The 15,137-nt window shown below is 51.2% G+C and overlaps 1 protein-coding gene across 2 annotated transcripts in view; it reads left to right on the top strand.

Moving 5' to 3' along the window:
• The window catches only part of NACC2 (NACC family member 2), a 45,875-nt gene that overhangs the window by 13,852 nt on the left and 16,886 nt on the right, over positions 1-15,137 (top strand). The window lies entirely within an intron of this gene.

The raw sequence follows: 15,137 nt of genomic DNA on the forward strand, positions 1-15,137 counted from the left end.
GGCCCGGTGCCTGGCTGCCCAAATTGCCCCGGTGTGTGCCGGGTGGCTGGGATCACTGCAGGTGTCACCTGGTCCCCTTCTGTTGGGAAAGCCTTTGCTTATATATGATTAAAAAAAAAAAAAAAAAAAAGAGAGGAAAAAAAAGTGCTTTCTTGATTGCAGGAGGTGCAGCAGCAGCAGGAGCAAGCCCTCGCGGCTGCCCCTGGTGCACTGGGTGCCAGCCCCGGTCCCCCACGGCCACGGGTAACGTGGCAGGGCGCGGGTCCGTGCGAGGACGGCGCCGGGGGATGCGGTCACTGCCGAGGAATGTGGGCAGAGAGACAAGCTTGGTGCTGGGCCGTAACGCCGCGAGTCACGCGTGCAGCGCGGCCGCTCCCAGCGCGCCGTGCGGGAGGGGGTCATTTAAAAAATATGCGGTGGGTAAACACGGGCAGAAGTGGCACGGGCAGCAAAGCAGGGTTTCTGTCCCGCTGCCCGGGCAGAGCACAGAGGAGATGATGGGGAAGTCACAGGCTGCTTTTATTTGGTTTTTGAGAGGTAAGATGTAAAGGAGTGGGTAACAAAGTGCATTGGAGGGGGTGCGCAACGAGGCTTTAAAGGTACAAGGGTGAGTCTCTGCTTCTGTGAGCTGTCGCTGGGGAGAGGTGCTAACTCTTAAATTTGAACTGAACTAAGCTAAAAAGTTATCCCAAAAAGCAGTTTCTTCTGTTTAATAACTTTTATGAAAACCTTTTGCTCACTTGGACGGCAGCGGCTCAGATGACGTTACAGATGCCTTGGGTAACGGGCTGAATTAATTCACCAGAGCTGGCATTTTGCAAGTCTTGGTTGAAGTGATCCTTGTAGCTGTGGTTTTACATTTCTGTACTTCCAAGTTTTTGCTTAGAAAAATAAAGACAGAACTGATTGCTGTTGGTAGAGAGAGAGCTACTGAAGCATTTTGATTTGCAACTAAATGCGTGCAGGTTAAATGCAGGATTCTTTTGCTAACCCAGAGAAGCTGCACACATGCACATCTATATTTAAAATAAAGACTAATAAAATAAAAAAACACCCAGCACCCATTGTCCCGTGCCTTGTCTGCCCGTCAGAGGGGTGGATGGCTGTGAGCTGACTTTCTGCAGAACTTTACAAGTCTCTCAGTTTAAAGGTCTTAAATCATAATCCCGGGTAATTGCTGTAGTTAAGGAAAGGTTTCGTGGTTCCAGGTGTAATTATGAGTTGGGTTTAAAAAAAAACACAACCACAGAGCAAGTGTAATTTAAAACTAAAGGCTTACTTACATTTTTAACAATTATTTTTAATGATCTCTTTTTTCCTGCCCATGTAAGTACAAGGGGACAGCAGCACGGGGGAGCAGAGGGCTCCTGCCCGCAGCACGGTCCCATCCCTGCCTTCGGTGGGCTCCTGCTGCTGGTATGAGCTTCCAGCAGCGCTTCTGCCTGTGGATCTAAGCTCTCGTCTCACCCCTGGGGATCAGCTGCTTTTTCCCCAGGAGAAAAGTGACTTTTTACAGGGTGACAGCTGAGCACCGTCTGCCAATTCCCCCGGCGCAGCCCGGCCATGCTGCAGGGCTGGATGGAGCTGCTGCCACCTCGAGCACCTGGATCTGGCCCCAGCTCTCCCAGTGCTCAGCTTTGGGGGGGTTTGAGCTATTCATTACGGCACCGTGCTGCATCCCTTAGTGCCTCCAGGTCTTCGGGGCTTCCCGAGAAGTCGTCTGAACTTCCTCTGATCTGTTCTCGCTTTTATATTTAACACCTGAGAACGTGGCAAGGAAGCTGTGCAAGGGGCTCGGCGCACCCGGCGAGGTTAACAACGGCACGCTGGAGCCTTTGATGCTCGGAAGGCAATTAATTGCAACTGCTGCAATGTTTGCCTTGTTTCCAAAACCTCAAATTATTCCTTGCGTTGTCTTTTGTTGGTCGTTTGCTCGACTAGCGTGTGCCTTTCTGCTTTAGTGACAACAACATGCAAGTAAGCAGAATGCCCAAATTTCTGAACAATGTCTTGTGGTGATTTCTTAATTTCCTGAGCGAGCACAAGGTTCTTGGGGTTTCATTCCTCTGCCAGGGAGGCTATATGCTCATGCAAAGTTCTTCATTGTAATAGGGGAAAAAATCAATTTGATTACTTTCATGTCAGCATGCATGTCTAATGGCTTAGAAGTTATTGCAGCCATAAAATATACAGTATCATTTCTCTCTCACTCTGAGATTTGACAGGATTAATATAGTCAGCATGAAATCTTAGTCATAAAGTCGACCATAAGTGATGGTAAAATTAGCTGCTGAAATCGTCTGCTTATGGAAAGCATCTTCTGTTTCTCCTTCTGGGAAAAAATACCAAGGGGCTGGCGTGTGAAGCGGCCCTGTGGCGAGCGGGGCCCTGCTGCCTCCCTCGAGTGCCCGCCGGTGCCGGCTCCTTTCTCTCGGCTGTTTTGGGTTGAAAAGCCGCCTTTCTGTGCACGGATGGTGCGGTGGGGCTGAGGGAGTCGAGGTTGGACCGAGCCAAGCTGTGCTTCACTGTGGCTTTTGGTGGGCACCATTTGTGCGGGCGAGGAGGGCCTGGAGCCTCCTGCTCCTCTGTGGGGCCTGGTGCCGAGCTCCTGCTGGTCACGGTGGCTGCACCCAGCCCACCTCAGAGTAGGGGTACGGGGCCAAGGCCAGGCAGAATAACACTTTTCAGGTCTAAACTTACACATTCTGTTAAAAAACTACCTTTGCTGTACCCCAGCAGAACGCTGTAATTTTGCATTTGAGGCAAAGGGGCCTTCCCTCCATGGGTCCCTGCGTGCCCGGCCCCTCTGTGGGGTCAGGGAGCGTGGCCAGGGGAGCCTGCAACAAGTTAAACGTGGAGGCACCGCTCTGCTGCCGCTCCTCAGCCCTCCTGCCGCGACTATTTCTGTGTGTGCTTGTCACCTACAGATTGACAGCCCCAGAGACTCCTTCTGATGCTCACCGAAATATGTAGGAAAGAGGAAAACGAGCCAAATTCTGGGTTGGTGTCCTTTTCCTTTATTTTTAACGGAATCAGGAGCTCACTTTGTTAGCAGCACTAGGGTGCAGTTACCCTTTTCTTCCTGGGGCTCCTTTGGGCACCAGTTCAGCCCCCAGAAGTCACAACCCTGCTTTTTGTGGTGGTTTGGCCACCAGTGCTTATGTGTGGGACAGGGCAGAGAAAGGTGTGGAGCTGAGGCACGGGACAAGCATTGGGTGGTGGCCGTGGTGTGTCCCACGTGAGCACACGAAGGAAAGCACGTGAGTTTTTACCATGCCAGTCAAATTTCCATCCTCCTTGCCTCCAGAGTGGGGTATCACGACAGAAATCAAGAGGCAAGGGAGCCGCGAGGATCGCTAAGGCGCGCAAACTTGAAACCTCGTTAATTTTTTAATGCCAACACGTTCTGGGAGATCCATTACGCCAAAGCATGGTGCAAGGAACGTGAAGCCTTGGGGACCCACGCTGTATGTGCATGGCTGTGTGGCAGGCAGCTGGCTGGGAGGAATTTTGGGGACCCCACTGCCCCCCGGGTGCCGCATCCCCTTCCAGCTGGGGGAAAGGCGCAGGGCTGTGCGGGATGTAGCTGCTATAACTCTTAAATTTGAATAATAGATTGCCATTAGTATCAGCCTTATATAATGCACGCCTCATTATTGCTTACTCCGAATAATTTCGCAGCCTCCTTATAGAACCTTGGAACTTTATTTGCTGAGTATAAAATATGCAGAAATGCATGAATAGTTTTAAGACTTGGTACCCTAAACTAATACAGTGCGCTTTTTTTTCCTGAACCGTGATTGAAGTCAAATTAACATATTTACCTTCAGTGCTCCCAGGAGTAGCATTAAAAAATTCAAGAGGTGATTCAGAATAGTCTCCGATTTACTATGTTTAAAGCTGGATTTCATTTCTCAATAAAACCATGCAAACATTTGACTCCCTTTCAGCTGCGCACTCTGCTTCCTCCCCGTGCAGGTCCTTGGACTTATCAACAGATGGTAGCGGCGTTATTACCACCACGTTCCCAAAAGGAAGCTTTTTATTTTATTTTATTGGCTTTTTAGGATGGGGGAGAGGGAAAAGCAGGGAGAGAGAATGAGAGTGGGAATGAGTTGTAATAAATAACGCAGAACCGTAGCTGCTATTTTAATCTGGAATAGGGAAAGATATTTGAGCATAATTGTGTCTGGCTGCCTGTGAGCTCTAGTTCAGCGTGTGGTGCTGGTTGTGTTATCGTGCTCTGCCTCAGTTTATCTGTAGATGATAACAGTTTCCTAGGGCAAATCATGAACCTTAATTTTTCTTATATTTTGACATCTTCCCAAGTTAAAAAAAAGCCCTGTAAACGCTGAGGTTTGAAATTGAACCAAGCTGTCTGCGTTATTGCCCAGTGGCTTCTTTATTCTTCCCAGTTACTGCCTGGGAGCTGTCCTGCCTGTGCTGTGATTTATTTCTAACGCAGTCGGGTTCAGCTCGGGTCCTACAGAAGCAGAGCTCAGTGGTGCAAATCCCCATCCCAAAAATCCTCGGCTGCTCCTGCCATCGCCTCCACCACGGGCTCTCTGAGGAAGTGCCGTGTTTCCATACACCGGTGCCTGGATGCTGCAGGGAAAACTCCCCACGTGCCAGCTTTCCTGGCGAGCTGATGCCTTGGGGACAGAGCCCGGGACGAGCCATGCACTCAGCCAGGGTGACTTTGAGGTCTTCTGGTGGAGCAGCTCTGGCTGGAGATGTTGTTTACCACGGGCTAGAGATACTGCGGCGGCTCTTTTTCCATGCCTGATCCTAGATTAGGAAGTTATTTCAGCAGATGTCGTTTCCTAAGAAATGGGTTAATGCTTGGTGGTTAGAATGGTGTGGCAAAAAAGCTTATTTGTGTGAGGTTTTTGGCTAATTGCCTTGCAAGTATTACAGAGTGTTGCAGCACATTTCCTGGATTTCGCAATTGTGATGGTTCTGGTCTAACTGGCCAGAAAGATTTTAAAAATATAGAAATAAGTGGGAAAATAGAGGGAAATCACTTGCCGTGTTGTTGCAAAAAGCAGGAGGGCTTTGCGGTGACAAGCATTCAGGTGTCCCAGCGAGGACTTGGCATTGGGACTGGGCAGAGCTCCACATTTTAGGGTCTTGCTGGTGTTGCTCGGGGGCAGAGAAGGGGAGCCGAGCCCGGGGGGCAGCCCTGCCCCATGAGGAGGCAGCTCGTGGCTACCGACATGGCCAGAGCTGGTTCAATTCATTGCCAGTTAAAAGTCGAGTAGGATAGAGAGAAATAAAAGTAAAGCATCCTCCTGCCTTCTTCCCAGGCTCAGCCTCACCCCTTCCTTCCCAGCTCCTTCTCCTCCTCTTCCCAGGAAAGCAGAACGGATTGGGGTCATGGCCCGGTTGGGTTGTTAACCAGGGGAAGGCTCCAGGTTTGCCGAGCCTCCTCTGCTCGGAGAGCAGGGGTGGAAAACCCCATGTCTGGGCTGAATCCGGCTGCGTGGGGGGAGCGAGGAGGGCGGCACTGATGAGCCCCATCTGTGTAGGGTCTGCGGGGGCTCGGCCACGGGGTGGGCACCGGTCCCTGGGCTGCACGAGGCTCGGGTTGGGTTCTGCCCAAGAAGCAGCATCGAGCAGGAACAAACGGACTTGGCTTCCTAAGCGTGGCATTTAAATGTTTTCCCAGGCAGGAAAAAAACATTTGCTTTTCATGCAAAACATATAAATCTTGGAAAAGTTCCCGAAGTTGCGTGTTTAACTGCTCACTTCTGTGCGTTTGTAGAAGGGGAGTGTTTATTCCCCTGCGTAATTATTTTTCTTTCTAAAAGGAGGTTGAAATGTTTGCGAGGAGGACGTTTTCAGGGACTGCTGGGGAGGAACGAGGCCGAAAGGAGAGGCAGGTTTAATGAGGGTTGCTTCACCTTGCTGCCGCACAGCTGCAGGGAGCGAAGCCCCCTCCCGCAAGGACTAACCCCAAAAGCCGCGTTTACTGGTGTGGTTTGGGGCTTTTTATGCTTGTTTTATGAATTCTGTTGAAACATACCTGCTTGCTTGTTTCCTTTTAAATCCCAGGTGTGTGTTTCTTGGCTTGGGTTTGGTTTGGTTTGGTTTTAACGCCCGCACTTTGCTCCCACTGCAGTCCCTTCCTGGGGTCAGCATGGATCTGGCTGCCTCCGTCCCGGCCTGGCTGTGGGCACTTTTCTCACCCGTTTCTTATCACTGGACTCCCACCTGCTACAGGCGCAGAGAATGGCTTTGTTAGAGCTTGATTAGAGCAGTTTTATGAGCTGGAGGTGGCAGGGATGGTTTTAAGCTAAAAGAGGGAAGGTTTAGGTCAGATATTAGGAAGAAATTGGTCGCTCTGAGGGAGGTGTGGCCCAGGGTGCCCCGAGGAGCTGTGGGTGCCCCATCCAGGACCAGGCTGGGGGGGCTTTGGGCAGCCTGGGCTGGTGGGGTCGTGTCTGTGGCTCTGTGTGGGCTCACCCAAACCATTCTGTGATTCCTGTCACTGCCCTCAGTGTGCATTTTGGGGCTGGGTCCTGCAGTGGGTCCAGGCTGGGCTGGGCGGGACTGGGATGTACTGGGGCCTCCCTGTGATACGATGCTCTGCATGCGCCACACATGGCTGGGACCGAGCTGGGAAGCAAGGCCTCACACCTCTGGAGGCCACACAGCTCTCCGTGCAGACAAAAACCCCACAAGGCACATCTAATGGCTCCCTACATGTATAAACACTCCCTGAAGGCTCCACTGCCATCACCAGCGGCCTTGTTGGGCCTGGCGGTGTCCGCTTCGTGCCTCATGCCACCTGCTGCACTGCCCCTCGGCATCCAGCCGGGAATCGGAACACCTTTTTTTTTTATTATTATTATTTTTTTTTTTTTTACAAAACGAGATTCTCTCGCAGTTGCAAAAGAGCTTTGGGGAAATCTGGTTTTTGTGGTTAAGGATCTTAGTCTGATGCGCAAGGAAAATTATGTGTAGCTTTTATTTGGCCCAAAGGATTCTTACAACATTATCCGTATTTCCTTTAATTTGTGGGATTTCTAGTAAATGGGCTTAAAAATAGGTCCGGGCAAAATGCCAGGGTACATATGAACAGCAAAAAAGCTCTGCACACTGAGCAGCTCGCTTTCACTTCTCTCTGTATGCCAGCTGTATTAACCGGGACAAAGGAGTAAACACTCACCTTTCGGGGTTAAATTTAATTACTGCTCTGGAATTCTTTGGAGGTAGATCTTGCTGAAGAGATACTTTAGCTCTGTGGTAGAACAACTACGGCATTTTTCTTGAACTGGGAAGAAGCCTGGCGAGGCAGCAGGAAGAAGCGCCGGTGTCATGCAAGAGCCTGGGGGTGGCAAAAGGCTCCGAGCCCGCCAGCGATGGGATCTTGGGGTGCTGCAAACGCCAGGATCCCCAAGCAGTCCCAGCTGAAGTGATTTAAAAGTGCATTTTTCCCTGAGGGCAGCCACCCTCGGCAGCCCTTCCTTATGCCACAGTGTGCAGCTGCAGGCCCAGGGGTAAAAGACAGGGGAGCACAGAGGTGGTTGGTGGCAAGCCATGGGCCATCCTCCTCCATCCTGCGTGTGGGTCTGGGGGCTTCCAAAAATGCCTTTTGGCAGAAGCAATTTTTGCCCCACTTCTCCAAAACCTGGTTAGATAGATTTTAATGAAATTTTTGGCCATGGATCTGCAGAACTTTATTCAGAGTGCTGTGGTCGCTGCACTTCCCTGTCGTTAGCAGCAACTTGGGAGAAGAGGAGGAGGAGGGGGATGGGGAGGAAGGCTTCGGGCATCCCCAGGCAGCAGTGCTGGGTGCTGGGGCTGCTTTGCCACACGATGCAGCAGGGCTGGGGAGATGTTTGTGGAGCCATGGGCATTGGAGAGCTCTCAGAGTCACCCAGACATGGTGCTGAGCACCCCGCTATGGGCTTTGGGGCCACTCCCCAGCTGTGAGGTTTCCATCCAGCAGGGCCATGTGTCCCTCCGCACCCACACCGCCACCAGCAGCCTGCAGCACTGCAGCACAAGTTAGATCTCAATCCGATTCTCCAAATTCACCTCCTCGGGTTAAGATTTCCCAGCCTCCCCGCGGAGAAGGGCTGCTTTTGTTCCCTCAGAGCCCAAGGTCAAAGGAGCAGCTGCAGCACGGCTCGGTGGTGGTTGCAGCTCTTGGGGCTTGGTGCATGGGGCACAGGAGAACAAACAGGGAAGCAAACATGGCACAAACCCGGGGCGAGCACCAGGGAGCAGCGGGATGGGCAGTGGGGTCGCTGCAGCCACATCCAGGCTCACGGCCACGGGCCCAGCTCCGACACCGCAGCCCTTGCTCGGAACAGGGTCATCCCGGCTCCGTGCTTTGGATTTTCTTCCTAAAAAATAATTGGTTTGGGTTTTTTTATTATTTATTTTAATATTTTAATGGAGAGACAGCAAATTTAATATTTTCTGTCTTGGATGTGTTGTGATTTACATTTGATTTTAGGCATAATTAGAAATGCAAGTAGAGCGCTTTGTGTTTTACCTCTGCTTCAACTATTTATGGCATGATATGCAAATGAAGCAAGCTATGAATATTAAAGATTAGAGTATGTTACAAAGTATCACTGTCTTTAATGAGTTCAGTAATGGGCACAGGCTTCGTGCACACTTTAATATGGACGTATTTTATGTTGCGTACCGGCTCCGCTGCTCTGCAGCTATTTATGCCGTGTTTGGTTACCTCCCGTGGGAGCGTGGCCATTATTTAAAGCCTATCGAGCCCGCTATCAGCTGCAGTAGGTAGGTGCTCTTTCCAAACGTGCCCATGACAAACGCTGCTGCAGCTGGGAAAGGGTGTTGATGGATTATTTCACCGAGCCCGTTTCGGTTCTCGTATAGGTCAATCCGTTTCATCTGCTGCAGTGTTGTAGATGGATCCGAGAATATGAAAGCGCTCGTCGACCTTTCAAGGTGCTCTGCAGCACCGGGAGGGAATCTTAAATATGCTTCAGCCAAAATGGAGCTGCTTCCTCTCAAACTGCGTGTGCCCGAAGAAATTAATTTTGCTGTTCCTCCCCAATTAGGCTTATTTGCATAGAATTATTTTTGGTTTATTGACACATCCGAAGTCATGTGAAGGAACATCTTATCCGCTGGTTAACTGCGGGGCTGGGCACCGGGGCTCCTCGGCTTAACCCTTCCTTGCTGTAGGAATCCGGGCAGTTTGTGTGGGCTCACCCATAAAGTATGGGGAAAAGGGGAGAATTGGGGTCTGCGGTGTGCGGGGCCGGTTCATCCCCCAGTAATCTGGAGAACCATCGTGGAGGTGTTGGTGGCTGGAGGACCGTGGGGAGGATCCCCCGTGATGCCCAAGGATGATGGGGGGCGATGGGGAGCGTTGTGGGATGCTGATCCCAAAGCAGGGCTGGGGTGGGGGGAGCCAGGTGCACCCTGGGGAGCCGCACGCTTCTCGCGTTGGAGGTATTTAAATTACAAATTTTGATGAGGAAGATTGTCAGCAGTATTCAAAACAGTGCTGGAATTCTTTTGAAACGCTGTCGAGCCGCGCCGCGGCGGTTGGGAAGTTTGGCACGCGAGAACTTGGCCCGGGAGTTGCTGCTTGGGTTTTTTTTTTCCTTTAAAACTCGATTCATCTGTATGCAAGTGTCCCACACGCTTGGGGAACAACCCAGGGCTCAGCTGGCCTCAGGCAGAGCTATGTGCCAGCAAAGCTGCGGAAAGATTGGTCTGGGACATTGGGGGGGTTCCTTCTTGGTTAATGAGCATTAATAACGACTTGTACTTGTTCATAAAGACCCAAGAATTGTTTAGTGCTTGTGTTTTCATATAAAAAGCAACCAACAAACCGAACTGGGATGTGGAACCTGCTTGTGATGCCCAAGGCGGCCCTGGCTGGGTGGCACTGGGAGCTCCCCAGGTCCGCTGCCCCAAGGGACGAGGTGGGCTGCAATCAGCGCCCCTACAAGCTCCATCAGGGGCTTCGTGGGCTCGCAGTAAGCTTGTGGCACTCATGGAGGCACAGCGAAACACGGGCATCACGGGCTGCAGTGACTGCCTTGTGTCCTGTCCTGCCTGTCACAGCACCTCCAGGTTTTTTGGTGGCTTTACCCAAAGCCCAGTGGTGCCACTTCTGCACAACATCCCGTGCGACCTCGCGTTTGCTGCTGCGAGCCTGCGAGTACAGAGTTAAATGTCTGCAGTATGTAACTTTCCTTATCTGCAAGCTTATATTTCCATTAAGGATCAAGCTCAGATGCAATTGTAGCTTCGCTTTATAGAGTACTAAAAGTTTAATGTATAAATGTCTGCCTTCGCCAGAACTTTTTGGCAGTGTCACTCCCCAGTGCTAAAATTCCTCCCAAAACACGGAGATCCTGCGAGCTCCGGGGACTCAGCCGCCCTCAAAGGGTTAATTTATATTATGCCTACTTTTTATTTTGTGAAAGCAGGGAGAATAAACTATAGCCAGAAGTAAGAAGTCATTAATTTTGAGACAGAGATGTAAGCAAAGTTTCCTTCCCCTATGCAGTTTGGTAACGGTAGGCTATGCAGTAATTGAAAAGTAAAGGCAATTGAATTACAGGCTCCTGTCCAAACGGAGCGCGAGTTTTTTTTTTTTTTTTTTACAACCTCCATTGCATCAGAACTAGGCAGTATTCCTGATGTTCTCATGTGTGTTAATGCTGACTCACAGACTAACTTGCACAAGAAAAAAAAACACACAGGCAGCTCCACCATACTAGGTAATGAGCTCTAGCGAGAAGCAGCGTCTGATGTTTTGTAAGCTTTTCTTAATTGACCTTTTAAGATATTTACTTTATTTTAAGGCTTTCTGCTCTGTGGTGGCATGGTGGTAGGACTGAGTCATGCATGTTATATATTGCTAGCTCTGCTGTTGTGTGCGAGGAGTGAGGAGAATACGATTCAGCATGACACTTGTCTTTTTGATGCGTTACGGAGGTGAATTAGTGTTTGTGACGGGATGCAGGAAATGCACGGCTTTGCAGCAGGCGTGGTAGCGGGGTGCTGTGTGCTTTCTGGTGCTTCAGGGGCTTGTAACTTTGGCTGGATCTTGAGGAGCTGTGTTAGGCTGTAGAAAATGACATTCTGCAGAATAGTTTTATTTTCTAACCATGTCTCCTTTACCCCTTTCCCTGTAGTAATGTGGAAAAAAAAAATAATAATTAGATGTTGCATTTTCTATTTTTGCATGTCCTTGCTTTGCGAGCTCTTAAAATCAGTGATAGATAAGGAGGAAGGAAAAAAAAAAAAAAAAAAAAAACAAAACAAACAACCTAATTAAAAAAATAATGGCAGCCACACGCCTCGCCTTGGCCGAACCGCTGCACTTCGGAGGCAGGAGCCTGCCCGGGTCCGTGACCTCGAGCGGCGGCGGCTCGGGGAGGCTGCGAGTGACTCACCTTGCAGCAGGACGCATCCTGCAGCCCCGCTGCCAGCGCTGCAGCGGGAGGGAGCGCGGGGCGCTGCCGGGAGAAGCGCTCCCCGCGGGGACACGCTGCCACCGGCGCTGCTGCCGCCACCGCTCCCCTGGGAGCAGCATCCCGAGCCGCCCGCTTTCCCTGCGAACTTGCAGGAGCAGGCGGCTGCCCTGCGCACGCTGCTTCTCTTACTTACCCAGCTTTGCAAATTCCCTTTCCCCTGCCTTAACAGACCAGAAATAACCTCGCTTCGCCGCTTGCCGCCGGCTGCCAGACTGAAGCCGGGGGCTGTTAGCTCGCGGCCCCGCTTGCCTCTCGCAGCCAGGCACTTTGGAGCTGCAGGAGCCCCGGTGCCGCAGCACGGAGCCGGGGAGCCGTGCCTGGCACCCGGGCACCAAACTTAACCTTGGCTCCTTTCCCCTGCCACAGACGGCATTGAGCAGCACCGGCATTCGCAGTGCTTTGCATCTCTGACCCCAGTCCCTTCCTTTCGTGTCCCTGCCCCAAACTGGGACTTCCAAAATGGGGGGGTGACGACCCCCTTTTTTTTTTTTCTTTTTTCCTTTTTTTCTTTCTTTTTCTTTGTTTTTTTTTTTTTTTTTCCTGCTGGGTCTCCTGCTGCAGGCACATCCTGGGAGGGGTGCACAGCACCCACCCAGCACCTTTTGCCCCCCCCCCCCCCCCTCCCGGGAGTGGCAGCAGCAGGGCTCTGGCACTGAGCAGCGTGCTTCTGCATGCTCCCCCTCGGGCAAAAAGAGCATTCCCTCTTGGTAAAAAGGGGGAAAACAGCCCCAAACCCTGCAGGCAGAGCCGGGCTGTCAGCGAGCATCCCTGCTGCCAACAGATCGGCACCTCCCTGCTCCAGCCCCGGCAGCCTGAAGCCCAGGGGTGCAATTTTTTAAAAATGTGATTATTATAATCATTTATTATTTTCCCTCCCTCTCCTCATTTACAGAAGAAAGGGAAGTTTCTTTTGACCCGCTGGGGCCCTCCAGGGCAGGACTTTTCAGCTGTTTCCTTGTGCTCCTGGGACGTGGCAGCCCTCTGCGGTGCTTTGTCCCCGGCCGCCGGAGGGTTTCTGCTGCCTTTGTCCTCCCGCAGCCTCACCTCCCAGAAAGTTACGGTAGGGACCCTTTTTTAGGAACCCTTTTTGGCTTTTTTTTTTTTTCTTGGTTGAGTCTGCGACTCCCCTTTCCCCCTTGGCTAAGGAAAAGACAATTTAAATAAATTATCTAATTATTTCTGATTACTCCCGTGGGAGATGTGATGCCAGCATCATATTCCAGGTCGATGCATTTTTCTTTGTTGTCGTCTAGCCCTAACATTTCAGGCCTTTGAGCAGAAAAATACTTTAGGACGGAGCAAACCTGCTTTTTTTTTTTCTTTTTTTCTTTTTCTTTTTTTTTTTTCCTCAAAGCATGTGAACGCAGAACCTGGAAACTCTCACAGAAGTTGTATCAAATGGCAGCTGAATTTTTTATGAACTTCTTGTGGCAAAGGCTCTGACTTTACAGAAGTCACGCAGAAACGTACAAACTGTCCTGGTATATCTAACAGCTCACGTAAGAGGCTTCCATTAGAAAACAAGACGATGTTTTGTTTCAGTTGTCACATACCTGAAATAATTAGGAGGGGGAGGTTTGTTTGTTTTCAATCTGGTTTTGTCCAAGGTTTGTGGTGTTGGGAGAAGTCCGATCACCCTACAGGGACTCACTTCACCCTCTTGCTGTGGTGATGTCTGGTGGCTGCTGGTTTTAGGGGATGCGAGGTGTGGTGGTGGGCAGGTTCTGCTTGGCTTCCAACACAACATTATCTCATTTCTTGGTCTTATTTTGGTTACCCGTAGTTCTGCCATGAAGGGATGAGGTAAAAGGAGGAAGAAACAAAAAACCCCACCACTTCTGGCCTGCAATTTAAGTCATTTGGGCTTCTGGAAGCTCCTGAGTGTTTGCTTGTGTTCTGGGTAGTGTTTCCAGCCCAGACGTCGGGTGGTGTCACTGCCTTTACCATTATTTCTCCATTTGCCAGAGCCTTTCTCTGCCAGGGGCTGGCGGTGTGGGCGCTCACCTGGCGAGGCCTGGCTGGTTTGAGAGCAGAAACCTGCTGGGAGATGGGGGGAATGGAGGGAGCATCTTGCTTCAAACTCTGATGCTTTGTGGCAAGTTTAAAATGAAATCTGCCAATCATTTGCCAGGCTGGGGCACTAGTTTTGTTGCCTCGCTGGCTTAGACATATCCCAAAACAGTGCAATTCTGGCTATTTTTGAGTTGTGGGTGCCTCCTGGCACGTCTGATCTGTTCGTAGAGCATCTTCTAAGCAATGGTAATAATTTTTACCTGTTTTAAGTTACCTCATTCTGTGCCAGCAGGGCTGACCCCCCTAAGCAAGCCTCCCTGTGGAGGCCGGCCCTCAGAAGGAGGCTTGCTATGGGGCCGGTGTGGGCTAGGGGGGGACTGGTGGGGGAGCAGGGACTTGCACCCCATGGGGACCTTTGTCCCAGGCTGCCAGCAAGGATCCCTCCCTTAAATGTCAGTTTTCAACTTAAAACCCCAAAGCACGGCCTGCCCAAGCCCTGCTGGGCCTGGGGACCCATGGGCGCCGCTCTGAGGTGAGGCTGGATGGGGACAAGGCCACCTCTTCTCCGTGTCCCCTCCTGCCACCCTAGCTGATGTGACGAAAGCAGAAAGCATAAAACCCACATAAGAAAATCAGGAATTTTTACAGATCTAGAGCGAACCCGTGTTTGCTGGGGGAGGCTCCATGACTTTTTGGACAAGCTGGCAGCGTCGTGGTTGGAGGAGGGCTGTGGGCTTGGCCATTGCGGTGTCTTCTCCAACCTTCTCGTGGAGATGTGTGGTCGCCTCAGTCACCTCTTTCTGCTTTTATTTCCCTCATCAGCAAGAGGCAGAGGGGACCTGGGCCGACCTGGGAGCTCTGCCGGGCAATGGTGGTGCTGGGGGCCACCCTGTTTGAGGGCAGGCACCCAAATGGGGACAGGGGCAGCTCGCTGTGGTCCTGGGGGCACAGCTTGGTGCACCAGGCAGGTGCCAGGGCAGCAAAGTGGAGATATGGGCCAAAAATCTGGGGAAGGACCAAGATGGGGTGCCACAGACCATGTCTGCACTCTCCCCTGTCGTCCTTGTGTAAGGGTGGCTGGATCTTTAATCTCTTAAATTCGAACTGCGTGTGACCATCTGAGCAGAGCCATTGAAACAAATCCTAGAGCAATAATTGAAATAAAAACGCTCTGGGCAAGAGATAAGTAAGCAAAGTAAGGCCCCACCCTCTTTCCCAGAAAATAGCACCAAACATGCTCAATAAATGCGAAGGTAATTTAAAATCTGAATCCAGGAGACAATGTGACTAGGATTTCATTACTTAAGCAAATGGATTTGCTTTTAGTGGATTCAGCCACAGACTGAAAGAAGCTTTCCCCAAGGGGTAAACATTTTTCCTGCATTTGAAAGGCTTTCTTGTATGTTCGGGGAGGGGAGGGGGGGCTGGCGGGAGGTGGGCCATGCCTGTGGCTGCCCACAGAGCACCTTTATTTCTTTATTTCGTGCTGACCTGGGCATTCCCGCGCCCCTTTGGGGTGGCAGCGGGGGGATGCCGGGGCTCAGGGCAGGATTTTGGGGTGCTGGGGTGCGGGATGGGGGTGCTGGGGTGCGGGCTGCTGTGCTCGCCGCCCCTTCCCCAAGCCCGAGGAGTTACCAG

This window comes from Netta rufina (genome assembly GCF_964035555.1).
Source record: "Netta rufina genome assembly, chromosome: 20".
Classification (NCBI taxonomy): domain Eukaryota; kingdom Metazoa; phylum Chordata; class Aves; order Anseriformes; family Anatidae; genus Netta; species Netta rufina.